This window comes from Gymnodraco acuticeps, unplaced genomic scaffold (assembly GCF_902827175.1).
Source record: "Gymnodraco acuticeps unplaced genomic scaffold, fGymAcu1.1, whole genome shotgun sequence".
Taxonomy (NCBI): domain Eukaryota; kingdom Metazoa; phylum Chordata; class Actinopteri; order Perciformes; family Bathydraconidae; genus Gymnodraco; species Gymnodraco acuticeps.
In genome coordinates this window covers 2,384,404-2,411,623 of record NW_022990501.1, presented here as the reverse complement: position 1 = coordinate 2,411,623, position 27,220 = coordinate 2,384,404, and the positions used below count along the sequence as shown (strand labels likewise).

Below are 27,220 nucleotides of genomic sequence, written 5' to 3'. Positions count from 1 at the left end.
TTAGGATGATGCACGGGAGGGCTACTTTCCACAAGCTATGCTTCAGCCCTCCTGCTTCTACTAATTTTGTTCATCTTTGTGTGTATGAATTAAACTTTTTTTGTTTTTCGGATGAATAAAAAATAAAAAAAATACTTTCAGCTTGGGGGCCCCCTATGCCCCCGCATAGTCCGCATATAGGAAGAAACGGCCCTGCCTGTATGGGTTGATTGTGCGTTGATCTGTTGGTAATGCCTCGGGGTTCCGGTGGGCATGTAAACTAATGCATAATGCTGCGCTATACTTTACGGCCTCACCCGGTTGCATAGCGACGCTTATTGTTTAGGTGTCTTTTAATAAGCAGGTAGTCCTATCATTAGCTAGAACTAGCTGGATCTGATCAATATGGACATAAACGCGAGTGAAGTCTAATCTGACGGGAGAGAGAGATCAGCTGCTGCTGACGAGTCGACACGCAGCTCTGCATGATCACAGAACAAAACACACACCAGGTTAGAATAGCACACGTAGGGCCTAGCTATTTTTAATGACCTCTCAAACTACCGTAACTAGTTATAGATATGTTTAGTTTTACTGTCGGGTCACTCATTACTGGATCCGCGAGCTACATTCTTTCACACACAGTGACGTCACAGCTACCCACAATGCAACGCGTGCCATATATTTTTTTATAAAGACGCCATTTTTCTGGAGGTGCAAAAATCCTGGCGATGCTAATATAAACAGCTAGCTAATGTTGCCAGGCAGAGCGCACTAGGTTTTTTTTTCTGAATTAACGACCGAAGAAATCGCTGCATGTCTTCGGATTACATCTCTGGACTTGAGGGGTGTGCTCTAGGTCGTTACCAGCGTAAACTAGAGCTGTGTGGGTTGTTGGATGTACAATGTATGGAATTACAACCCTCAAAAGTGGCCTTCGGTCGATTTTGGCAGCATCTACGTCTATCTTCTGGAAACACCAGGTGAATACCCCACTTGTCACAATAATATTATCATGCCAATGCATATATGTGGTATTTTAGAGTTGACTATATTGATTAAGGCAATAGACTATGATATTCTGTATGCACCTCGTGTGAAATGGTTGATACCTGAAGTACGGTGTCGCCCTCGGCCAAAAACCCATATGTGTGTGTGAAAGAATGATACTGACGGGCTGTCAGGAGATGGAGACTGCTCCGTTTATTATTCCCGTGTTATTGTAAGTTACTGTACACTTTTGAATAATGTAGTTAATCTACTATAATTAGTTTGTTTAATATTGAATCATATCAATTTGTTTTAAAGCACAATAAATAACAAAGAAGACCTTTGACCGGCACTTTTCTCATTTTGTCCGGAAGATTTAAACTTGAACGGACATGTTGACCGGCGAAAAAATATTCTAACGGAAACTCTGATACTAACTATCCTTTCTGCACTTACCTTGATGCCCTCTGCCAGAGACCTCCATAGGCCTTGCTGCTTCATGTCAGGAGCGACATAAAGGAAGTAGACGAACAAGATGAGAATAAATTGGTCACTGAGGGAGCTAAAGGCCAGGAGAGCGCCGGCCTGTGGCTCACCCTCGGGGTGTCGGAGCCACAGAGCGCGACTCAGCCTCAGGTGGGTTTCATGTTAACCAGCAAACTGTTTGAATGCTGCAATTAGCCAAATGTCATGAGTCACAAATCAGCCTTTCAGGGAAATGTTACACATAATCAGACTGAAAAGGTTGTCGACCGCATGTTGGGAGCATTTCATGAAATGATCCCTTTCCTGCAGCATTGAGATCTAACACAAGATAGAAAGGAGCAACAATGAATGCAGTCAGGTCTCTTGTGAGCGTCATACAGTAAAACATCACAACCCACTCTGCAATTCATAATGTTCTTTTGAAATATAAAGTGGACTTTTAGAAGCTCTGCAATCACAAGATGTAGATGAAAATGTATTTTTCTGACATTTCCTGTGACTAAAATAGCCTCTTCCCTGAGATGTCGGCACTACATAAACACATATCTTGCATAATCATTTTTGCATGTTGGAACATCTTGAATAAACATGTCTACTGTCTGAATTGTGTGAAGCTCATTCATTATTATTCATTTATGTTCACCTAGATAAGGGGGTGGTTTACCCAGAGGATTATTTAAAGTGGACCTATCATGCTATATTTGAAACATAATATTGTAGGGCCATACCTATATAAAACATGTCTGTGAAGTTTTTTTTTTCAAAATACCAAACAGATCATGCATTTAGCCATGCCTCATTTCACTCTATTTGCTCTTTTCCAGCCCTGTTCTTGCAGGGGCTGATTCTGCTTTTGTGGCAGACTACAGCGCCACTTACAGGCTTGGCAAATGTACTACAGCGTCTCCAGCGCTTTCGAGCGGTCTCTCATTCCCCTGATAGGTGGAGAGTTGCCCATATAGGCGGAGCACCCCTTTTCTGACGTCAGAAAAATTCAAATAATAATCAGATCTGTTGCAGCCCCGTTTTTAGAAATTTGGGTATGGAGGAAAAGAGAGAGGGTTGTGTTTTCTGACACTTGGTGAGTTCCCTGACACACCGGGGACACATATTCATGTATAAAAGACGTACAAAAGTGCATTTTGCATGATGGGTCCTCTTTAAATGTTACATTTGTTTTGCATCCACAATCATGCTGTGAAGACCACAAAAGCTGTAATAATAATATATCTTACATTTTTTTGACGAAGTAAATGAAATGCAGCCAATGTAGCTAACACGGCTAAATTGTTTCCTCTAAATAGTACTGAATCAAGTGTTCCATCCAAAATGTATTGTCCTTGTGACTTGAAGTGTTTTCCATGATAAATATTTCATTGTGGCAAAGTCCAAAGAAGCGAAGCAGTTTGAGGGCAAATTGCTCCCTTGAGTTCTGAGAAAAATATCACAGCAGTAAATAACAGTTACAGTAAACTGTTTTTTCATCCGAGCTAAACAGCAAGTGACCACACCATTCCTAAACCTGTGCAGCAAATTGTATCTTTATATGGAGCTATAACTCTGTGGAAGCAGGTGGAGCCTTGTAATTGGGCCCTGTGGGCTATGCGTTGTCCTTTTGTCAAATTCACAAGTGCTTTTTCCTCCATTGCATGTGAATTTGACAAAAAAAATTCTTAAGTAAAAGTGATAATGCCACATTTTAAACATACACTGAGAAAACTGAAACAAATTACACATAGTTGTATAAGGTTAGTTGAAAGCAATAACATTCATTAATTAACCTTATACTTTTAATATTATTTCTTTCGACCTAATACAATGATGTGTAATTTGTTGACATAATACATTTAATTAAAGTCAGTGTTTCAGTGTACTTCATTACAAGTACGGGTCCTTAATTCCAAATGTTTTGTTAAGTAAAAGTACAGAAGTATTGTTAGCTAAATGTAATCAAGTATCAAAAGTAAGATTACTCATTATTGTAGGAAATGTATGTTCTAACGTTTTTATCATTAGAAAATACATGTACATGTAATACAAAAAATGTAATTCCTCAATATATAGCAAACTTTAGATATTGTTGGGAAAATTAGTACTGCATATACAATATATGATGTGGTAACAACATGTTACCATTTCAAAAGTCCAAAATAAAAGTATTGGAGTAAAATCACAATATCCGCATTTGAAATGTATTGTACTAGAAGTACAAAGTAGCAGAAAATGGAAATACTCAAGTAAAGTACAATTACCCCAAAATTATACTTAAGTACTGTATTTTAGTTAATGTACTTAGGTACATGCCACCACTGCTCACATACATACAAACCGTGTGAATTAGAATGAGTATATGGAAGACGTGTGGTGGGAAACCATCTAAATCGTGTCAAAGTGAGTGTGGAATTGACAACATAATACAAATTGTTCTGTCTCCATAGCACCTTTGGAAAGCCAACGAGTTGGATTTAAAGCTTAAATGGTGGATCGCACACGGTCCCCCACCTGCACAATATCTGCAGACAATCCTAATCCCTGTCTATCTGTCTCAAGACACAAATATTGTCAGGCTGTCCCACACAGCGCATAGCACCTATCCTCCTGGGACCCAGCCCATTGAAAATGTCCACTGTAGTGGACATTTTGTTAACATGCATCTCCTTTTACTCTTTTGAGCTACTCTATCAATCCCTGATGTACTGTACAGAAGACATCCTGGTCTTTCCAGTTATATGTCATTGGTTAAAATTGCATGCTGGGAGTTTCTCTTTCTTTTCATCCAAAATGGCTGGCATACGAAAAACAAAATTGTATAGAAGAAGTAGGAGAAGTCAAATATTGTTGAATAATTGTCATTTTTACCATGAAAATCATATATGTTCTTGTTTATTAACATGTGAGGAACTATATAATTAGTTCTGAAAGCAATTAAATAATTCAAGTTTTCAAATAACAGGCCTTTTATAAATGTCCATTCTAGTGGACGTCAGGACCATCTTCATGGACTTTATGACTCAATATTGTTGCAGGAGACGGAACTGAAGCAGACATTTTCTGTACCAGAAAGTTCAGGAAGATTACGATTTTGAGCTCTCAGATGATGAGAGGGATGAGAATTTCACACCTGGGATAGAAGAGGGTCAAGAAGAAGGGGGGGAAAGATGCAGGATGCTCCATGAGCGCACAGATAGATACATAGAGACAGATAGGGACGAGCTGGAAAGACATGGCCCTCTGTGGGCCAAGAGTAGCACGTATGTCTTATTGTTGTTTTTATTTTAAGTGGAGCCATGAAAAATGAGAATTGCCTCAGGAATGCAAGCTTTGTTTCTATGAGCATGGTCAAATGGAGACCACATCCATAAAACTAGTCAAGATGACCCTACAGCCCGTGCTGACTGGAGTCCAATGAGGTACTTTCCCACTACATTGACTACAAAGTCTAGTGGACATACTGTAACATTTTAAAATAAAATAAAATAAAAAAAGTCTAAATTGCAAGATGTTTTTTTAACACTAAATAGGTAGGAAATCACAAAAAAAAGGAAATTGGAAGACACTTTTTTTCCTCGGGTCCCAGGAGATACAGCGCCTGAAGCCATCCACCCCACCGCTGCCCAGACCCATGCCAGGGGGAGCTGTCATTCAGAGATAACTGAACCACTTCAATCTGGAACTTGTTCAAACTATGGCCAATACAAAATAAGTTTGTAAGACTTTTCCATTGATATTGAGGAAGATTGTGTGTGTCGATTTTTGGATTGTGTGTCAAATGCACTATCCTCACTTGTTTGTAAGGAAAACACGGAGCTTGATCAAAATACAAATTTCAAGAGAGACAATTTTGTAGCCGTCCCCTATTTTTAATTGCTTGTTATCATTTCTGTTTCACAATGTTCATTTTAGCTGAATGTCACAGCCCAACTGAGTTGTTTGCAGGCTATTAAGATCACTTGTTGGCTCCTAATCAACAATTAAAAGCAGCCGGCTGCAGTTCCCCTCCAGTGTGAGGCAACACCCTTTCTCTAGGGCTTAGGAGAGGTGGAGAAACACTCCGATACTCTGATCCTTACTTCACTAAACCTCAAATGAGCAGATATGATCATAAACTCTGGTCTTAAGGCCCTTTTTGAATTATTTGCTTCCTAAAAGATTGTGATTTTGTAACTTTCTTAAACCTAGTTTGTGAATATTAAAGAGGCACTATGTTTTTTGGGGTTTTCCCTTTCCTGTAGTGTGTTATATAGGTTTGTGTGCTTGTAAAAGGTCCAAAAAAGCTAAACATTCCCACTGCCCCCCTGACAGAAACGCCTCACTTGGACTATTTTGTTTACTTCCATAATATTTGGGCAAAAACATTGCCCGTCTACGTCCATCCCTCTCTCACTGCTGCCGAAACCCTCATCCACGCCTTCATCACCTCCCGTCTGGACTATTGCAACAGCCTCCTCTACGGTTCACCTGCAAAAATCCTCAAAAAACTTCAATATATCCAGAACTCCGCCGCCCGTCTACTCACCCACACACGAATCCGTGAACACATCACACCCATCCTCATCAAGCTCCACTGGCTCCCCATCCCCCAGATAATTCAGTACAAGATCCTCCTGATGACATACAAAGCCCTCCATAACCTGGCCCCATCCTACCTGACTGACCTCCTCCACAGACACACTACCACTCGCTCCCTCCGCTCTGCTACTGCCAACCTCCTGTCCCTCCCCTCCCGGACCAACCTCAAGTCCTGGGGCGACAGAGCCTTCTCCGTTGCTGCACCCACCCTCTGGAACTCACTACCCCAATCCATCAGAGATTCTTCCTCCCTCACAGCATTCAAAACATCACTCAAACCCCACCTGTTCAACACTGCATTCAACCAATGACCACCCCCCTCCCCCCCTATTTTCTGTTCTGTTTATATCTTTTTTGTATTTCTTTGTTATCTATTATTTTTTTTTATTTTTTTTTCACTTGTCTCTTTTTCTCCTCTTAATTCTCTGTCAAAGCGTCTTTGAGTTTCATGAAAAGCGCTATAAAAGTCCCATGTATTATTATTATTATTAATATAGTAGCATCACAATGTAACTTCTATTTGCTAGCGCTCCAACATATTGTACGTGTCTTTCTAAGGGGCTGGACATCTGTGAAGCAGACCGTTGAGCGGCCCGACCAAGCAAGGAGGCAGAGGCAGAATGTCCAAATACAACCCGGTGTGGGCATTTATTCAAATCATGGGCACATGATTCACAGCCTCAATTGCTGTCCACCTGAACACAGTCAGCAGCCACAAGGATCTCTCACACACTAGCTCTTCACTGACAGGGAAAAACAGAGCCTAAATATACACACACACTAATCAATCAACAAGACACAGGTGAGGGGGGAGGAGACAACACAGGGCACCAGGTGAACACAATCACCAGCCACAGACAAAACGGGAGGGGGAACACTTTCAAACTAAACCACATGTGCAATATTACAAGGCCCGAAGCCGTCAGTCCACAGTGACGAAGTTACCTTTGTCACAACATCGCTAAGCACTATGAGAAAATGTATGAGCAGCAGCATATACCTGCTGTAGAATATCATGATGATGGTAAATAATGGGTAGATGCTCAAGGAGAGGCAATATTGCCTATTAGCCGCTTTCACACCAAGTACTTTGCTGTACTTAGTGCCGGCACTTAGTACAAATCGCGTTCACACCGGAATAAGTTCCCTGAGGGAAGATTACGCGAATGAGCCGCTGACGTCACTTCGTCTTCTTCTGCTTTGGGTTTACTGGCAGGCCGCAAACAACTTCACGGCGTATACTGCCGCCCGAAGTCCCCGGCCGGAAGTCCCCGGAGTTGGGGACTGGCTTCAGTAGAAGCTGGTGGGACTCCCAGCAGCTTCTACTGAAGCCTTCCGAGTAAATCGCCAGAACGCTGACACCTCATCACTCCACCGCTCCCATGTTTTTTTTTGTGTTTCCATAAATTATTCTCTCTCCGTTGGTGCGCGGGGCTAATGCTAATAATGCTAATGCCACAAATACAATGGCGGCTTCACAAAACTTTTCAGAGTTTTACGGGCCGTGGTTTGCAATTCGCCCAGCCAATAGAAATTGGTACTTTTTTGGTACAACCTCTCTAGCAGGCACTAACAATGGGGGTGAAAGTACTCTTTTTGGTGTGAACGCAACATAAGGGGTACTAACGGAACTAAACGGGAAAAGTACGGGGAAAAGTACTCCGGTGTGAACGCGCCTATTGATAATAACCTTCTAAACCTTAACCATGAAACAAACATTGCAAAGGACATAGTCAAGGTCCGGAAAGTGTGTACCACTCAGATAGCAATCGTAAAACAAGTTACTATTTGCTTGCAGAGGTTCGGCCTTTATCCTCAAGGTGGATTGATTTTACTTCAAAGCGTATAGATACCATTCAATGGAAAGAGTGGCATTCTGAATGGCAAAAGTCCCTGAGAACAGATTGAAACTTGTGTCCTCCATTACAACAGCTGTCACTAAAAACAAAGATGTACAATTCTTGTGACGCAGGTGTATACAATGTGACAGCAGATGGTTCAATGCAACCTACCCTTGACTCTGTTGTACATCAACAGTGCACACTCACTTCTCAGGTCAATTCACAACAGAAGCGAGAGGAAATGTTCCTTGAAGAAGAGCTGTTGCGATTTAAACTCATGTACACATGTTATTTATCTCGCCAGCTGTTGAAAACATGGTTTCATTGCCCAACTCTGCTAATGTTGGAGCTCTTGAGATTGCTGCCGAGCATTATTTTCCAGGATAAAGTCCATAGTATGACCTATCGCAAGATTCCAATTAATACTTGCTTTTACTGGTCTTAGCATTAGAAAGATGCTTTCTATTTCTGAAATGACTTTCCCACGGTTAGATTCTGCACAGTTCTTTCTGTAATTATTGGGAGCTGAGAAAAACCATCAATGGGATGAATTTGAGAGTGTTCTCCTGTCATCTTGTATTCCCTTTCACTGTGTTTATGTTCAGGAAGAAAATATTCAAACCAGGGTGCAAGGGAAACCGAGATGCTTCCGAGATTCCTCTTTCTTGTTTCATGCTATTATGGAAAGTTGCTGCTCTTTGGCCACAGATGATGGAATTTTCGTAAGGGTATTGAAAGCTATGAATTGCTGTCTCCCACCTTAGCTCAGTGTTTGTGTTACCTCCATAAACCGTTTGATACACCTGGGGAGTCAAGATTATGAAAACCAGAGAAAATACAGGAGGACTCTGAATGATTCAACGGTGATGTTAAACAGAGAAGATTTTTAAATACATCTAAAAACGGTAGAGTGTTGGCGTTGCCGTGATGACCATGAGGCTTTGGCCTTCAGTTGCCACTCTAGGAATTTGAAGGAAGTTGAACTTCCAAATATGGTCAGAAGAGAGCGCGCCCAAAGCGTGAGATGTTGATGCATGGATATTTAAAGAGACATGGAAAGAGAACGCAGAAAAAGCCAATATGGAGCACAGAGTACAGGTAATTAACGTCTTGTAGTTTTAGATTATATACTATTTAGGTTAGGGTTAGTGTCGCGTACAAGTGGGCGTGGTGTGTTTGTACCATCTTGTTGCGGCTGCAACTTGACCCTTCTGCTTTCCAGCTGAGCCACAGCCCACACACTGAATCTATCTGAAAACACTGCATGCTATTTATTCCTATATTTATTTATTTATTTATTCATGTTTTTATTCCTTCATTTATTTATGCTTTTATTTATTTATACTTATGACATCTTCCGACCTCAATATATGTGAGGGTCTGAGCTCTCTTAATTCCATCGTGTCAACGGGTACAGGAGGGGTAATATCGTTCTTATTAATAATAAGAACGATACAACGAACCACAACGCTCATATTACCCATGGATGCATTATACATCCATGGGTAATATGAGCATTGTGGTTCAACCGATCTAAAGCACTTCCTGAAGCAGTCACGTGGTATTGAGGGGCAGCGAGGCTTAGTTTGTCATCGATGACGTCACTGGCCCAAAACGATAAAAGCCTCGATACAAGCTTCACAAAAAACTTCCGGGATTACTCGACACACGCTCCGAAGCCTCGGCGCAATACGTAACATCACTAGTTATGCTTTCCTAACACTTTCCTAATGCCCACAGGCTGTTTTTCTGGTTTCTTTTTATTGAAAGCTCTTTCATACATCCCCCTTTCCTTATTTTTAAAGAAGACTTTTCTATCTAAATGAACCTTTTTTAAATCAATCTTTTTTATTTAGTTGGGAACTGGTCCTCAGGCCTCTTTCCTGATTAGCTGCAATCTTGGGAATTGGTTCCGCTGCTAATTTAAATCAGCAGTGCAACATTTTGATCTTACAGAAATCTTTCAGGCAATGTAACATAACCATCACAAAGTTAAACAAGAGACAATAAAACATCTCACTTAGGTGCTCGCGATCTACAGAGATTTACATCTACTTTTAGACTGGATCTATCAGTGCTGAGCTGGATAAAACTGTCTGATACACACAAGAACATACTGAATATAACACATAAAAACTTAAAATAAATGTTAAGCATGAATCCCATCAATCACCGGGAGCACCATGAAAGGGAGAGACAGTTTATACCTTTATCTTGTTTTGCTTTGTGATGGTTATTTGACAAACAATTATGTTAGATCCAAATGTTACTCTGTTAAATCAAATCCGTTTAGAGCTATCAGGGAGCAGATCTTTTATCTGACTTGTGCCGTCAGCCGTGTTTGAGAAAAGGAATCACATAGGATCAATGAAGTCAGAACGACCCATGTGTTTTAAAAGAAAATGTTAGTGTTGTCTTAAAATAACATTTATCTTGTGCAATTACTTTACTCATTCTGATTTATGCAGTCCCTTGAGGAATTGAAAACAAAAAATCCTTTTAAGTTTATAAACAAATGTTTACACAGAGGGTGACGTGGCACAAACTTGAATATATTACCTGTATGCAATGTTTCTGCATAACAATTTCATATATATTATCAAAAAGTGAAACGAGATATAAAAAAACTAAAAGCAATCTAAAACCTTTTCAATATTGAGGATCTAAACTACAGTATATTGACGAGTTTCAAAATCCCAAAAATGGACTTTGGTCGATTAGTGGATGAATGTATTTGTGTGAGACTCACAGGCACAGTAAGGAGAACGCATGGTTCATTTTCACATACACATTTTATTTTGCATCAAAGGATTGAAAAACTGCCCAAATGTATGTGGCTGCTTATTCCTGAGGGCAAACCAATATGGCAGGTAAAGATTCTTGAAAGAGTAGTCATTACCAGAACAATGATCAAAACAAAAACCATCCAAACATGTGGCAAGACGTCGCATTGTGAATCTCGTTGGCAGAAAAATGCTAATTGGCTAGACTTTAAAACTGGAAAATGTTTTTTGGCAGTTGGTCAAGTAATTTTTTAATTCATATATACTTATTGTTAAATTCTGCATATCATTATTCTCGAGGGCCTTTTGGCCTGGATATTTCCCTATTTACTGCCCCATTGCCCATTCAATATTGCACTCAATATGTCACTATATGTAATTGGAAAATAATTAGCAAAACAAATGCATATATATTTTGATTATGCCCCGGCCACACGAGGACGAAAACGGTCGTTTGCGTTACTGTTTAGTGTCATATAGACCGTTCGGCCACACGAGGACGACCGAATACGGCACTAAACGACTGCGGAAACGATAACGGGTCCCAAGGTGGATAGAACGGCATACGCAACGCTCTGGGGGGTCCAACGGCTCTGTGTATACGCCCTATACGATCATTTTCTGATAATGATGAGGCAATAGCCCCGCCTCTCCCCACCTCTGCTGCTCACCCCCGGGTCAAAGTAAACTGCACACTGAATTCAGATTATTTATCTTTCTCTCGATATGGACATAAACGCGAGTGAAGTCTAATCTGACAGGACGGAGACACCTCTCAAACTACCTAAACTAGTTATAAATATGTTTATTTTTACTGTCGGCCGGGTCACTCATTACTGGATCAGCTGCTGCATGAGACAGACACTGACGCTGTCCGAAGAGAGGGAGGAAAAAGAGAGGCTCCATGTATTTTATTATTATATAGAATCGTTATTCATTTGTTTTAAAGCTCAATAAATAACAAAGAAGACCTTTGACCGGCACTTTTATAATTTTGTCGGAAGATTTAAACTTTAATACACGTTGACTGGCGAAAAACTCTGCCCGGTTCCCTCGGCCCCCACCGCGGAGAATAAACAGAAGGGCAACCATGACAACCATGCGTCTTCGCTGCTTTTGTGGAGGAAGTTACAGCGCCACGTACAGGCTCCTGCATATGTACTGCAGCTTCTCCAGCGGTTGGAGCTAAATGGAGCGGTCTCGTGTGGACAGACACTATCCGGTGAATATTGCGTGTGGACGGAAGCTTTTTTGCGATTGCGTTTGCGTTAATCCTATGCGTTTAGCCGTTTTCGTCCTCGTGTGGCCGGGGCATAACATACTCTTGTGAATGGCAGAGACGCTATATGTTCCTATGTCTTTGCTTTTAAAATCGCAACATTGTGTTGCTTTGTTCCGAATAAACTGGTAAACATTTGTTGAGAACCATTATAGGTATGATGCATAATAATCTCCCAGCGATAAGTGATATATTGGCATATTATTTCCAAGTATTTACCTGTGTTTTTTTTCCTTCTCAATATATGTGTTTCTTTAAAACAAGTATAGCGCAGCCAAGTATATATCTTCTATTTTCGGTTCTGTTTATCATAGACGTCCCTCTCTGCCATTATGATTCTCCTCCTCAGCTCAGCTGACAATGGGTTTGTGCTTATTTTCACCAAAACGCTCTGTGCAAAGTACAACGATACAGTAGCTTCATTAAAATAAGCTAACAGTTTGAGCATTAATGAAAATCATTCACAGTAATAAATCACAAAAGATACAACATTGGGTTTGGCTTGCATAGCGAAGCAAAAGAAAAGAGAGAAAAAAAACATAAAAAAATATATTTACAAATTATGCAAGTCCTTTTTCATATTAGTCATTTTGTTGTGATTTTTCTTCATCTCCACTCTGTGAATCTTTGTACACGCTGTGACAGAAAAAAGAAGAAGCAGACATACAACATACGGTTTTACTCTTTTGAAGAGGGGGATGAAAGTAACACTGTGAGACTGGTGTCTGTACATGACATTTACAGCTCTGCATTTTTATCGCGCGCTCTGTTCCTTTTGTCTTCATTCCGTCTCCTCTCCGTCCTTCCTAACATCATTCAGTGTCTCGTCGCAGAGAGAACATCTCATGACGCTTACAAACAAGGTGTCCTGGGACCCGGGAGCATCTGCAGGGTATGATGCTTCACAAAGACTCTGGAATAAAAGACACACCAAAAACAACAATTGAATATCTTGGGAGACATTAAATAGAAAGCAAAATACTAACATATGCATCTCTACCTCACAATCCTAGGATACATTTCGGTGTGAATGCAAGCTCAAATTTGATGGGATCTGCAGCTTTTCCTTACTGGAAATTGAGCATCATTCTTCACTTTTTCTGTTTGTTTTTTTCTTAGCAATGTTTTCAATTAAAGGGGCCTTTTATGCTCATTTTCAGGTTCCGTTTTTTCTGCCTCTACTGTGACATGTTTACTGCCTTTAAAAAGCTCTCTATTTTTCTCATACTGCCTGTGCTGCAGCACCTCTTTTCACCCTCTGTCTGAAACCAGAGCCCAGTCTGCTCTGATTGGTTAGCTGGCCGGCTCTGTTGTGATTGGCCAACCGCTTAGAGATGTCCAGAGCCCTAGAGCAGGGGTGGGGAACCTTTTTCCTCTCAAGGGCCATTTCAATGTTTACAACATCCTCCGAGGGCCTTATACAAGTTATTGACCTCTGCTTAAAAATACTAAAATCACAGCCCATTCATTTGGCCTTTCTTTCATGCTGTGCAAAGAAAAAGCAACCTCTGAATCCAGATATCTCACCATGACTCGCACATGCATGCATGTGCACGGTTGTGGCATAACCACCAAAACAGAAAGATATGGACACAAGATGTGTGCAAATGTATTTAGTTTCCTATCCATGTGAACATGATTTAAGTGGGGGGGGGGGGGGGGGATTTTTTTTTTAAAATATTGAAGTTAAAAGCATCAATCTGGTGCACTTTGAGAGCAACATGAGGAGCTCTATGGATACCTCTCTCTCTCAACACCCATATGAAACAGAACTGTAAGCAGATTTATTTTTCTTTATGGATATTTTACAAATCACTCTCCTTTCAAACTTTATTCTTGTTTATTAATAACAACTTTTTGTTACCGTCATATAGTATTTTATACCTGTTTACTTTATTCTCTTATTTTTTGATAACTCTAATGACCATATAAAGATGTGCCTTTACCTCACTGGTTGGAGAAAAAGCTTCTTATATTCGTTAGCATAGCTAGCTAACCATATGCTAATAACAACAAAGTTATTGACTGTATGATCAGTGTGACAGATGAACAGATCGCCACTGGGCTTACAACTAAAGACACTGCGGCATGTGTACGGCTCCTTATCGGTAATGCAATTTCTGGAAGTGCCGGAGCGGCGTTCTGGTGCTCTCCGACAGAACTGCACCCCTATCAGACGAGACATATACCACGTGATGACACGTTAGGCTCGTGTTGTGTTCAAGGACCCTGACCTTGGCCAGGAAAAACAGGTACTCACTTGTTTAATTTTTTTGCGGTCTAGATTTCTTTAATGTTTTGCCTGTGTTTATAAATTACCTCGAGGGCCGTACCAAATTATCTCGCGGGCCGAATACGGCCCGGGGGCCGCAGGTTCCCCACCCCTGCCCTAGAGAGATAAGAGTTACAACACTCCCATAGACCTCCGTTGTAAAAAATGGCGGCGCCTACTTCCGGGGTATGGACATCGAAATAGTTCAAAATGTTAGGCTTGTTTGAGACAAGCAAGACCTGCGCAGTTGCGATCAACGTCTTGCTAGTGCGTTGCATGATGGTTAGTCATTTTGTCCGACTTGTTCTGGAGGCCCGCCCACATGAGACTTTGAAATTTCGCGGGACAAAGACGCCCGCAGCCTTGAGAGCGAGGCGCGGCAGTTGCTCTCCACGGGCTGCGGAAGCGAAATGCTTGATGGGAAACGGCTCGCTGGTATCTCGAGCTGAGCGCTCATTGGTGGTTTTTACCACGTGCTGCTGATGAAACTCTCCAATTGGCTGGCAAAAGTTTGTTGTTGTTTTGTGTCAGTTTTACGTCGCCACATCCATTCCCATTTTTCATCATTGTTCCACAATGTTTATCATCATGAAATTAATATCTATATATTTTATACTATACTGCTTACCGTTTTCATACTTTATATATCTTAGCATATTCATACACACTGTTCATACTGCTCACAGGCTGATATCTAGTGTATTCATACCCCTCACTGTTTATTCATCATTCAATTCATTCTATATTTTATTCTGTAGATTGTGTACATTACTTTTCACTTTACTGCTTGTTGCACCTGGTTAGAAGCTAAACTGTATTTCGTTGTCTCAGTACCTGTAATATGTGCAATAACAATAAAGTTGAATCTAATCTTGAGCAGGAACAAATGTATTTACTTAGTACATATCTGACATTAACGATTAAACACGTGTGCATTCTTTATAAATGCAAACCGAGTCAAGCCGACTCCGGAGGTGGCGGTATGCACCTTAAAGTTGTTTGCAATCCGCCAAAAAACGGAGAGAAGAAGAAGAAGAAGAAGACGAAGCCGACTCCGAGCTGTCCGACTTCAGGCGAGTTTTTTGAGACCTCCCTCGGCTGCGATCGGCTATTCTCGTCTACTTTCGAGGCGAGCCGCAACGCGTCTCAAACAAGCCTACTGTCATTTGGGCGTTGGACCTCATTCACTTACATTACGGCGCGTCGATTAGTTCCAGAGGTAAGTTGCTGAAATATCGAACTCTTTTGAATTGTCAACTGTCTATATTGTATCAGAGGCCCTTTATGATGCTTATACTGGTCTTCATTTGTATATGCACAGCGTAATTATCTATATTTTATCTTGGTTGTTACAACCAATTTTGCTAGCATTGCCTGCTAGTTAGCTAGCGCGACTTCGTCAGCTTTGAAGGTAATATTTCAGTAATGAATCGCTAGCAGCTTATATATCAATGATGCTGGGTAACTAACAAGCAGGATTTAGATTGATTATGTGTTTTTATGGTTATTTTGGTTTTTATCTGCTGAACCTGACCGTGTCAGCCATCCTTAGTCGGCTTTTTCTGTATATGACTTAACTGCTAGCACTAGTAGAAATGAGGTGGCGTTTGTGATAAATATTTCATTTAATATTTCATTGAATTTTGGGAAATACTAACATTTAATTATGTGACATGTTGACTGTACTTTGTTTTTTTTGGTACTGTTCCGTGTTAACTCATCTGTACTGTACAACTAGCCTAGCGCTACTTTTTAATGCTTGATGGCATGCTAGGATAGATTCCTTTGTATTGTAATATACACACTAGTTTAATGATTGTTCTTCAAAGGTATTATTCAGTCTTAAACAAATAATAACCTACTGAATAGGATACTCTACAGCAGTGAATGAAGGATGAGCCTTTTAGGCTCATCCTTCCTTCATCCTTCATCCCTTCATGCATCCAAAATGTTTATTTTTAACAAAATAAACACTTAAAAAAAAAAAAATTAGCACTTCTTTTTTTTCCCCCACAGTGACAGCGCGCAGAGCATATTGGAACTCTACAGGTGTTGGGACAGAGTTCCTCAGACGAATGGACGAACAAGTGTTTTCCAGGCAGTCTTGAGTGAAGCGGCTTGTGAGAACAAATTTGTGCCCTTGTCTCAACAGGTCATGCTGGACCTCCAGGATTGTTGTTGTGGCCATCACCAGTCCTGTCTGGACTGGTTTCCAGCTGCCCTTGGGACCGATCTTCAGGCCCAGAAACAGATGGATGGAGTCCCGGAAGAAGCTGATGGCCTTATCATACTCCTCCATCTTGAAATGACTTAGGGCAGTAACAGTGTTGCGTGACGACATGAGGTCAAACTTTTTGGTGTCCAATGTTCAGCCACTGTATTGGTAAGCAACAATTTGTTTTGGTCAAAATGTGTTATTCACACTCCTGACTCCAGTTTGATGTGCTGCATTCTCCTCTGAGGTCATGGCTTGGAAGGTTTTATATTCTGTAGTGTCTCAACAGAACCTAATATGAATTGCTTTATTGTCTCGTCGCTGGATCACCTCCCCCTGGCAAAGTGGCCTCGTTATTGTTGACAAACCTGTTTTTGTTGCTGGTTCAACGGGAGCTTCTGTAAATAGTTTTGTAAATAGTTTGAATATTTATCATAGTAATCATTTTCAGTCTCCCACTCTCTCAATTTAATTTATCGTTTCTTTGCCCCACCATGTTTTGTTGTCCAAGGGCACTAATTTGGTCTGTGTTGAAGATTGTTTTACACTTTAGATTAATCAAAATTGTGTTTTTTGGCTGAATTAATCTTTTTCTGTTGAACCCTAACCCTCTTTGTTCTCCTTCTCATTCATTTTACTTTGTTTTGTTCTAACACACATCACTTTTTCCATACACTGTTCTTAATACTTGTTCACACATGTGTTCGTCCCTTTTACTTTGTTCTTCCTGTTGTTCTTGTTCAAACACATATATCAATTGTTCCTCCACTGTTGTGGTAAAATGATATTCATAGTCTTAACATGATCATGCTACCCATGCTAACATGAACACAAACGTTTCCCTCCAAAAATGTAGAACTATCTAAGTACAGGCATGAAAACGGGTCAGGGGTGAAAAAGGTGAGAAGGATATTATCCCTCTAGGGGGGTCCGGGGGCATGCTCCCTCGGAAGAACATTTTGAATATTCCATATTTTAAAGCATCAATCTGATGCATTTTGAGATGCATTTTTTTGCCAACCTGGGGAGAGCTGGAGAAACTTAACTTCAGCCATGAGTCAAAAATATTATGGCCTCCTTACTAAGTATTATCAGGAATGCAAACTCATCAGGTATGGAAAAGGTGACAAGGACCCGAGCCCCCCGACCCCACGGAATATCGGCTTTAAAATGAGGAATAACAGAGGATTTTAGCAGTCAGAGCAACTAAAGCAGCAGTGTTAATAATAACAGAAACGCTAAAGAGTCACATCTAATAGAAATATATAAAAGCATTTATTTTAATTGTGTAGCAGTCAGTTTATAATTTTGGCAGCACTGTTGAGCATTTTGAAAATCTATTGTCATGCCTCTGTGCAAGGCTTAGTCTTTCTATCTTTATGGCATCTGGTGTAAAGTAACTACATTCATAAACTCAAGTACTATAGCCTACTTGGGTACAATTTTGAGATACTTGTACTTTATTTAAGTATTTCAATGTTTTGCTACTTTGTTCTTCTTCTCCTCTACAGTTCAGAGGTAAATGGTGTACTTTTACTCCACTACATTTATGTAATACCTTTAGTTACTTTGCAGATGTGGATGAATGATGTGAAATCTAATGAAGTGTTGAATCAGACTTTAGTTAAAACTGTCAATAAAAAGTATGCAATAATGCAATTACAGCTGAAAAAGTACTTGGGTGTGTGTTTTTTTTTAATATATATTTACCATTAAATAACGCAATCGCTGCTGTCTGTCTGTCCCATAGAAGAACATGACAGCGCAGCGCAACTATACTACGGACGTGACTGCCCTGGCAGTGACAGCAACATAGCCTGCTTGTGCTACCACACTTTCCCCTCAAAATATCGTTAAATAACGAAACTTATAAATAGTGCCAATCCATACAAAGTGTAACCACATCATGTAAATATGAAAGCAATCTTTAAAAAATAACAGCGTTGGTTTAATCTATGATTATTTTGACCATGTTTGTGCTGTTTTTGCCATAGAGAAGCATTGCAACGGAAGTGCGTTTTGAACTATCCCGGCATACATAAACCACGTGACCGGCTGGCGGCGACATCAAAGAGTGTCGTAACTCTTATCTCTCTAGGGCTCTGGAGATGTCACGTACAATGTGTTCAAGCTCTAGCCAATAGAAGCGCTGGCACTATATTACGGAAATAAAGGAGTCAAATGAATTTGTTTCAGCCAGGGGGGGGGGGGGGGGTTGTGTGAGAGATTTCCCTTTGGCGTGAACTTTGGGATTTTATCCTTTGCAGACCATTTACATGCACGAACATAACACACTACATAAAAGGGAAAACCCAAAAGAGCATAAAAGGGTCTCTTTAACTGTATCGTGAAACTGTCACAGCAGGCTTCAAGAGGAACATCTTTTTTGTCTGTACTTCTTTATAAACTGATGAAGAACAGAGAAGCCATACAATTTCATAATTATATAGCAAAAACTTGTTATTTGTGGCTGTCACTTTAACAATCTGGATTAACCAAATACAACTGGATTCTAAAAATGTCTTTTAAAAGAAATAAAACATGCACATTATGTCCTCACTTGCTTAGATTACTGTACAGTTTGGCAAATTATCCAGTCAGCCATTGGTAATGTGCTACTCTCATTTGATACCCTTCAGAACATTTTTTAATGTTTTTTCTCTATTTAAAAACCCACCAGTTCTGCTTTTAAAATGGTACATTTGACCAAGTTCCTCAAGTAATTCCTTCTGGATTACCTTAAAACGAATTTATAGACAACCTATGTAGCAAATCCAGGATTTATTTTTGTAGGAACAGATTCTGTTTCCTATTTTGTTATTGGAAAAGGATTGTGGGAGCAACCTTTCTCTCGGTATCGAATAATGGTCGGATTATTTAAGGACATGCTGCTATCTCCAGTCTTAACCCTTTGAGAATGGAACCTCCCACCGGCGGCCATGAGAGATAGCAGGTATAATATCTATGTCGCCCTAGGGAAATATTTTTATTGCAGAGTTTAAACATCTGGACGCTGTCTCTCAGTCAGCTCTCAGATTTATTACTGATGACCCATAATGCACCCAATATAGTATCAGAAGGTGGGCTGGCCCTCCCTCCCTGTAAACTGATATGAGCCCTCTTTTAATTCATCGGTAAAGAGTACGACTACATCATAAAATACCTACTACCATTATATTAAAAACATCCTTTTCTGAGAAGAAATGACTAGAGTAGACTAAAACTGAAGATAACGAGCATTTATTTTTAAGCATGGTGTTAAGCTGTTGTCTATTTATATGCATTCTGTTATTATTTTATATTTTGTGACTTCCTGATTAAATTAAGCATACTGAAAACAATCATCATGTGTAATTTGCACGCAAAAACACATCCTCACGGAGGACTAACACCTACAGTGTTCCCTTTTCTCTGTGCTGTTGGTGGACGGATGCCCGTTGTGGGAGGGATCTGTGCCAGGTCTCTTGTGGGAGCCCCTACTCAGGGTGGCCCTGTTGGATGTTGTTGTGCCGCTCCAGGAAGCCATATGCTGCCGCTCCAGCGTCGACACGGTCACCATGCACTCCTCAGAGGGGTCTGAGGCCGCAGCTGCCCACGAGCTGTGCATGCGGGAACCCACACTGTGCAGGGAATTTGCGGCGGGTGTGTGGGCTGTGGAGTGGATGGTAGATTTGGCAAAGTACACAAATGAGACATCATGATAGAGGCACTCCTCGCTGGATTAACTACAACGGAGGATACTCTGGCAAACATTGGCTGAGAGTGCAAAAGACTCACCGTCTTTGTTGGTGTCTCTTTGTCTTGGCAGAGTCCCGACCTTGCCAGTCTGTGGTTTGAGGCCAGTCAACGCCGCCCTCTTGTGGCCGAGGCTGTGAGTGCTCTGTGCGCCGGGGTCTGCTGAGCCTGAGCTGTCAGAGCGACACTTCTGAGAGCTTTGACCTACGCAGAGGGAGTTAAAGGGGACATATTAAGCACATTTTCAAATGTCAGACTTGTATTTGGGGTTTCTAATAGAACACTTTTGTATGCTATATTGATCAAAAACACTTTATTTTTCTCATTCTGTCCGTCTGAATATACCATTATTCACCCTCTGTCTTAAACACTCAGTTTAAGTGCCTGTTTCTTTAAGACGCACTACCAAAAAAGTAGTTTTTCTCTGATTGGCTGGCAAAAAAACCTTCGGTTCCTTTGTTGCTTGTCTTATTTCTCAGTTTGTGGGTTGATAGGCGCGTCAAGTACACAAGTATTTGTACACAAACAAATAAATGTAATCACTTAGTCTTTAATAAAACGTCTCCTTTAATGAAGATTTGCCTAAGCATGACTTCTGCAAGCTTTACCTTCAGAGAGGGAGTTAAAGGGGACGTATTGTGCTATATTTAGGTTTCATACTTTAATTTGGTGTTTCTACTAGAACATGTTTAAATGCTTTAATGTTAAAAAAAACCTCGTATTCTTCTCATCCTGTCTGTCTGAATATATCATTATTTGCCTCTGTCTTAAACGCTCGGTTTAAGTGCCTGTCTCTTTAAAACCTGTTCCCAAAAATGCCGAGTCTGTTCTGATTGGCTGGCATCATAAATATGCAGATTATTTGATGCTAGTCTTATTTCTCAGTTAATGGGTTGGTAAGCACTCTAGATACACAAATGTTTGTGTATACAAACCAATAAGTGTAAGCACTTCAAATGTAAGTTTTTCACCATACGTCGCCTTTGATTAATATTTGGCTAAGTGTGCCTGAACAAATATTTGGTTCACACCCAGTGGATTGAGCTAGCCACCAAAGAGTAATGTGGATGTACAAAGCAATCCACTAGTGGTTTAGAAATTAGAAAAAAAAGAGAAGAAATAAAGAAATCAGATTCTTTCCTAGATATTGTGCCAAACTTGTTTACATACAGATGGTAATGTTTTAAAAGAAGATTCACGGCACTTCAATTGCACGCTATGTAGAATGAACTTCTTCAAACTAGTTGCTTATTTAGTTAGAAAATCAGTTAATGCTTTAATCAGAGGGTTTGAAGAACTGTTATCTTTGTTGCAGCATTAAAGCAGCCCGTTGTACTAAGTTCCATACAACAGCAATTGAAATCAGACATCATGGAAATACGTTTTTATTAACATGCTATTAAAAGAATAAATGCACAACTGCTTAATGGCATCCCCTGTGGAAATACTGCCAACGCACCAGCTTTGTTCCTGATTTGTTTCACTGGACTGAAGCTATTTCTTCTGCCTTGACAGTTAAACATGACACGATAAATGTTTGCATTGCTAATGTTTGTGTGACCTGTATTATGCCCCGCAACGGGTTATTAAAATTATTGAAAACACATATTCTCTATGCACAAGTCAATCTCTTAACCCATCAAACAATGGAGTCTAAAAATGGTACACTTCTGTCCCTGTGGGAAAAGCCTTCAAGTTTCTCTCTAAAGAAACACTTTCAGACAGAACCCTATTTATAAATGCATCAAATCTTAAATGTTAGACGTGGGCTTTTTTATTTCAAGAATAGCACTAAAATATTCTATGTTTTGCTTTTGATGTCTATGCAAGAATGGCTTCAAGCAACTGTTCACAGTCTGTCTGAATATCTCTTTGACACAGACAACTTACAGAGGAACAGGGTATATGATTAAGATAGGAAGTGTGAATAATTATTAAGCCTAGAAAACTTTTTCCTATTTTACCAACTTTTCTATATAACCTGTTCACTGTGGCTGCTGTCTACATAAACACCCTCCTGATCTATTATGTATTATCCGTAATAACAACCCCTAGACAAGTGTCAGTGGGGGCTTGTATGTGCAGTTTAATGGTCCATTGTGTGCCTTGGTCTTTGTACTATGCAATGTGTCTGTAGGTGATAGTTCAGCCGGCCAACAGACTGCAGTGTTTGCTGCCCCAGCGGTCCAAACCCTATTGGCAGACAAGAGGGTTGATATTGGACAATTCTGCAATACACTGGAAACTATTTTTGAACATTCAAAGCCATGTCTTTTTGCAATATTTTATTGCCGGGAATACCTGTGCATGGCAGCTAAAAGGCTTTGTTAGGAATAGCATTAGAGTCATTAGGGCTGCAACACTTACTTGACTTATCGATTTGTTTATTGACGGAAGAAAAGTCATCAACTATTTCCTTAATCCATTAATGTTTAAAGTGTTATCTTAGTGCATTAAGTAAAAAATGCTGTTTTCATCCTCTCAAGTGGAGATTTCCTGCTCTTCTCTGTTTTATATAATATTTACCGGAATATCTATGAATGAAGAACAAGATATTCTAAAGACCTCACCTTTGACTTGGGGACCATTTTTTCACTATTTTCTGACAATATATCGACCAAACAACCTATCCATTAATCCAGAAAATGATCATGAAATAAACCACAAAATAAACGTTTTTTATAGACCTAGTTGAAAAAAGGATACATTACATTTTCAAATATCTGCAACTTAATATAAGTGATGAGGTGCAGATTGTTTTGTGTCCTTTTAATAACAATACATCAAAAATACAGCCATAAATTAAAGCTGCATGTTGCGATGATTTGGCCCTTGGACCCTCCGGACCCCCAGACTCAGTGTGATTTTTCATTAGTTTGGGTATTGCATTAAGGTGTTATATCAATATAATTTCCTTTGTCAACTATGTGGACCAAATCTACTTGTAGTCATACTTATATCATCCACTTTTCATACTTTAAACATTCAGAAGTTCATAGTGAAATGTATGTATTGTCATGTATTTATACATAACATATGGTTACACACGCCCATATCCCTAAGTTTGCTCCTTCATGTTTTGATTATCATATTATTTATACAATCTACTGCTGCGTTGGAAACATTTCTCAATGTTGCATCATATTTTATGCAGCAGAAATGATGTGGTGTTGGAACAAGGTACTTGAACTCTTTTGAAAAGCAATAACTTCAGTCAAATTCCTTCTTCCACATGCAAACATACCTGAGCCGTCAAGATTATCCACGCTGTGACCAGGAGTGTACTCAAAGCCACACAAATTCTTTGACACCATAGCATATCTTTCCTCCTCCTCCATATCCTCGTCTTCTTCAGAAAGTAGAGTCGCTCCTAGATCTGAGCCCAGTGTGCTGGACATGAAGTCCATCGGAGGGACGGGGGTGGTGGACACGTTTGGACTGCCCTTCATGTGCCTAATTAATGGTGGGGAAATACTGTGTATTAATGGACACAAAATACATTTAAAAAAAGCAATGAATATCAGGTAAATACTCTAAAACAGGTTACATAAGATGCAATGTGCAGACTATGAATGCCTGAAGTGATTCCACTGATTAGTTTCTCTGTTCCGGTGTGTGTTGCTCACACAATGCAGTTGTAATTGGGCTGGATGTAGGATATCAGGATGGGCAAGGCTGTCACCAACATGCCTCTTATCTCCCCCACAGCTGTCCTCCATGATGGCTCACATCCCGCCATAGAGTAGATGCATGCATAATTACCAACTCTATTTACTGATGTCAGAGCAGCATGTTAGACTAAACCCAGTCATTACCCTCCAACACGTGTCGCCCCTGACCTGTCAAGTTTTCCAATGTTCCATCAAAAGGTGCAATCAATGCAGAGCTGTGTTTATCGCCCGCAAGAAACATGGAGCGCAGGATCGGGACTGACACATGTTAATAACAGTATTGTAAGACGCTCAAACATCGGCTATTGATATGTAAAACTCAAACTTACAGCATACAATGAATATAATTACAGGTATATCTCCTACTGTGCAGAGCAAATGTATTTGAACATTATTCAGATGGATACACACATTACGTTTTCAAATGATCTAAGAGTCACAAAAAGGGTCTTTATCTTAAACAAAGAAACATAATCTACTACTGACTAAAAACCAACCTGTTCCGACTTCTTGACAAGAAAAAAATCTCTCTTCTGTAAGTAGGACGTAGAAAGGTTTGGCTTATTGATAGCTAATAATAATCATACAAATTATAATAAGTATTATCATAAGAAAAAAAAAGATATATCTTCCTGTGCCAATACACAGCCTAGATGGACTTTTACTTCAACTTGTGTTTATATAAACATGTATTTACAGCTTTTGAAAATAATAAGAGACCACTCCAGCATTATCAGTTTCTATAAACTACTGAAAACATTTCTGTGTTGGAATTCTACAAACACTGGAATGGAATAGCTGCCATACATAGAGATTTACGAAACATTTGGAGTAAGCTGTATTTTATTCTAATACGTCACAAAACGTAATATTTAAATACAGTTGTAATTGATGTATAATGTAGCAGCAGGGTTATTGCTTTGTTTTCTTTGGATAAAAGCGACAGCTAAATTAAATGCCATTGGCTCAAAATGTAGTTAGCTTTTGGTTCTAAAAGTTCCTTACCATGACTGCTTGGCCACCTCGTATTGGTAAGCTCTGGTCAGCTCATCCAGATGGGCCTGCAGAATGGATTGCATTTCATCGTGGTGGGTAGAGCTGAGAGAGGAAGACGAGGGTTGGCTGAAGGAAGCTGTCGCTGGCGAGGAAGATCTTCCTCTCAGCGGGGGGGTGGGACCTCTGTCATCCTCCTCCTCGTTGTCCAAACCCTGGTGGCGGTAGGTCTGGACAGACATTGGAGGGGCCCAACTGTTGCTGTCATATCTGGCATGTAGAAGACATGTGTTATGTGTTAATAAACATAGTTGACTTTGTTGAACAGCTGATTGCATATTGTCGAACAGGACGGGAATTATTTCAAGATTTAAGAGTACATTGCCTCAACCAAGGGTTTGAATGGACCACAAATGATGACTTGAAGAAAAAATGACTTTTCTTGGTTGGAGTTGGACCAAATGTCTGAAGTCACATGTTTGTTTTAAATACATTCCCTAATAATCTTTAAATGTGTGTCTAAAAAACAGATACAAATGATCAAAATCAGGTTCTCTCCCATTGGAAAGTTAAATACAAAAACAGCTAAGTTTAAGGGCTGCAACTAACTTTTATTTTTATTTTTTATTAATCAACTGATAGTTTTCAGATCTATCGATGTATCTCTTGTGATGGGTCAACAGCTGAGAGATGTCACGCCTCTTAGCCTATCACGTACAATGTGTTAGAGCGCTAGCCAATAGAAGATTAGTGATTAGTGATGTCATTATGTCCCGGAAGTAATCAAAGGAGTCTAATCAAGGTGTATCAGGCAGAGGGGATGTGTGGGAGAGAACTGGGATTTTAGACTCTGCAGACCATTTACATGCACTAAAACCTAGATAACACACTATAGGAAAGGAACAAGCATTATTCGGGGTTTTCATTATCAGGAAAATAGGCAGCTATTGGTCTATTTGACCATTGTGTGAACTATGGAAACACACACACACACACACACACACACACACACACACACACACACACACACACACACACACACACACACACACACACACACACACACACACACACACACACACACACACACACACACACACACACACACACACATGCCACAGGTGCGGGATACTGTGACCTCTGTACTTGCATGTGTTTCTTCCTTCAACGTGTTTCTTTTGGTGTTGGTGTGCATCCGTTCTAGGGGCAGAGATTGATGAGATATGAATGTATCTTACCCTCCTCCGTGGTTATCCTGGGGGTAGCGGTCAAGGTCAACCTCGGTACCAGGGAGGGGGTGCATGGGTGGTGGAGGCAGGGGCATGTTCGCCCAGCACGTCCCATTTGATTTAGAGGCCTTTGTCCCACCCTTCACCTTCTTTTTTTTCCCGACCTTTGCACCTGGGGGGAGGTAAGTGAAGAGTAGGTCTACACATTGCGAAGAAATCCCTGTACACACTGAAATCACAAACACATACCTTGAAAGCTATCTTTTATCTGAACTTTCTCAATCCTGTCTCGCAGCCAGTGTTAATTATTTTTTCTTTTTTTGTGTGTGTGTTGACAGCGCATTTTCTAAATGTTGACATTTCCTTAAAGAGCCACCAAAACCTGCGGCAAACCACCTTTAAGTCGCTTCCCCATTCGTTCTACTTTATCTGCGGTAAGCCTGACATTTAGCTGAGCACACAGGCTATTGTGCGTAGCAACAACACATTTCCCATAATGTATATACACTGCATGAAAAAACTCGGAACACTGAGGGATTTTTCCGCCATCGCTAATCAAGTTAACCCAGAGAAATGCGTCATGATTGGGTGACATTTCTGGGCTAGACGAGTTCCTGGGGTATAATTGTGATGAAGACAGAAGGGTAATTAAGGAACATTATCCTAGGGGGTCCATTGCTGTGAATATGTACATAAATTCTCTCCTTTTTCATTTAGCTCTTTTTCTGGTTTCCTTTGCCAACTCCCTTAAAGTCATAGAATATAAACCCCCTTGCTGTTAGAGTCCCAAGTTGCATACACACGAGTGAAAACATCACAGCATGAAAAAACTAAAACTGAACTTCAACATACCATTGCCAGGGCGCCTGTCAGTCAGCGAGTAGCCGAGGTTTGCCATTTCCTGCTGGGCTTGGAGAGAAGCCTTCCAGCGGGGATCAGGTCGGTCCACAGCCAGCTCGTGGAAGCTGTTGGACTGGAGTATCTGAGTGGTGGCGTAGGGGGTGGGCTGGATGCCTCGCGCCGGGCTGCTGTACCCTGCCTTCCCCATGAAGTCAATACTGCTATAGATGGCACCATCAGACAGCATGGTGCCAGTCTTCTCCACGGCGGCGGATGGTAAAACATCTGAGACAAAAGAGGAGAGCGACAGAGCGAGGATGGGGGAGAAGAGGGGATCA

The 27,220-nt window shown here is 40.4% G+C and overlaps 1 pseudogene; it reads right to left on the bottom strand.

The window, feature by feature from the left end:
* Positions 1 to 11,961: 11,961 nt before the first annotated feature.
* The window catches only part of LOC117553007, a 105,516-nt pseudogene continuing 90,257 nt past the window's right edge, over positions 11,962 to 27,220 (bottom strand).